This window comes from Pseudophryne corroboree, chromosome 12 (assembly GCF_028390025.1).
Source record: "Pseudophryne corroboree isolate aPseCor3 chromosome 12, aPseCor3.hap2, whole genome shotgun sequence".
Classification (NCBI taxonomy): domain Eukaryota; kingdom Metazoa; phylum Chordata; class Amphibia; order Anura; family Myobatrachidae; genus Pseudophryne; species Pseudophryne corroboree.
In genome coordinates, this window is record NC_086455.1 from 145,296,417 (window position 1) to 145,298,322 (window position 1,906).

At 39.0% G+C, this 1,906-nt stretch overlaps 1 pseudogene; it reads left to right on the forward strand.

Moving 5' to 3' along the window:
- The first annotated feature begins 784 nt into the window (after positions 1 to 784).
- LOC134981822 (5S ribosomal RNA) lies at positions 785 to 903 on the forward strand (annotated as a pseudogene).
- The last annotated feature ends 1,003 nt before the right edge of the window (positions 904 to 1,906 follow it).

The window sequence follows — 1,906 nt, forward strand, 5'->3', positions numbered from 1 at the left end:
TATTCCCAGAGGGTCACCCTTTCTGGATTCTATGTGTATTTTCATGGTGCTATTTGAGTCAGTTTATGGTATTTCTGCAACATATTCACTAATTCATCATTGTGATTATTATTTAAACACAATTGTATTCTTCTAGAACAGATAGATAGCTGCTTATGCAGCTCATGTGCTGGATTCTATGAGAATTTTCATGTCATTATATGAGCCATTATTTCCGCAATAAATTCAGCAATTTACTTCTGTGACAATTACTGTAATACAATTTTTTCTTTCGGCAGCAGACAGATAGCAGCTTAGGCGGCTTATGTGCTGGATTCTGTGTGAAATCTCATGTCCCAGCATATATTATTTCTGTATTATTTCTAGAACACATTTGCAATTTTGATATTTTCATATTATTGCGTTGATATATTCAATGTTTATAATTATTTTCTGATATAGTCAATGTGCATTTAGAAATTGACGTAAGGGTGAATCTTTACGTTACTGTCAATTACATGATATATTTCAGTAATTAGGACATATCACTCTGTTCATTGTCATACCACAATTTCTTTGTGGGGAATTTGGTATGTGCTCTTACCACAATTCCTTTGTGGGGGATTTCCCATGAGAGGAAAAAAATCTTTCTGCACCTTTTTCACACATTTATATTGTGGTTTCTCTCTTTTAAGCTGCTTCTTGGGCGAATAATTGGCTATTGACAACGTCATCCATCAGACTATTTTGTCTTAACTAGCTCAAGCAGTAGCCATCCCCCCAGTAGATAGGTATTTACCTGACTCTCTACAGTCATACCATGCTGGACATGCCCGATCTCGTCTGATCTTGGAAGCCAAGCAGCATTGGGCCTGGTTAGTACCAGAAAGGGTGACCCTCTGGGAATACTGGGTGCTGTAGTATTAAGGAACATACCTTCCGCCAATCAGTAAATTCCACCATAAGTAATCTTTGCAGCATACTCACCTAAGCTGACTAGTCCATTAGGAGTCCGGATCCTAAAAGCCGGTTTATCTTTGAATGTCTCTTATGAATATACAGGTGTATATTTATTCATAAGGTGATAGAGATAACAAGAATTTCCAAATTTTCGCTTTTGACAAACGTCGAACATCAATACTCGCTTAATACCCAGTGGGTGTGCAGACAAATTTTCTGCCACCTACGGTACAGTGAGTGACACATCACCTTATTGGTATTTAATACTTGTCTTAATCAATTTTGCTGATATACACAGCAATATTTTTTATCATTTTTTCGTCTGTTTAGAAAATTAAAACTTACGTTTTATCTTTGCATATACATTGTATAACTTTCACTAATTCATTTATCAGTCAATTTAAACAAAGTGTGCCCCAGAGAGACACAAAAACAGTCCTTCTTTTGCTTCTCTGCAAAACAACCCTTTAATAGTTTGTTCTGAACTAATGTCCGGGAGCACCGCCAACCCAGTTCTACCTTAAAAGCCTCAAAAGCGAAGTCGGTAGCTTTATGTTGGTCCCCATCAGCGGTGCAAGTATGCGGGTACGCTCGGGTACGGAGTACCCTTAAGAATTTGGCAGCAGGTACGCAGTACCACCTGCCACACACTTTGCCATTGCCACAATTATAAGTGCCACAAAACAACAATACCATGGTGCTTGGCAGTATGACGGCTCCTCCCACTTTGCAGGGTCACTGGGAGTGCGACAGTGGCTGTATTTTCCTGTTATAATGGAGGCATTACTATATATTGTTATTAAATTGGGGGCATTACTATATATTTCTATTATACTGGAGGCATTACTATATATTTTTAGCCTTGCCTCCAGAATCCCCAATAAAGGGGCTGTGTTACGTGGCCACACCGCTAGTGAAATGTAGCCACTCCCACTAGCAGCATGTGGCCACGCCCCATCACAACACA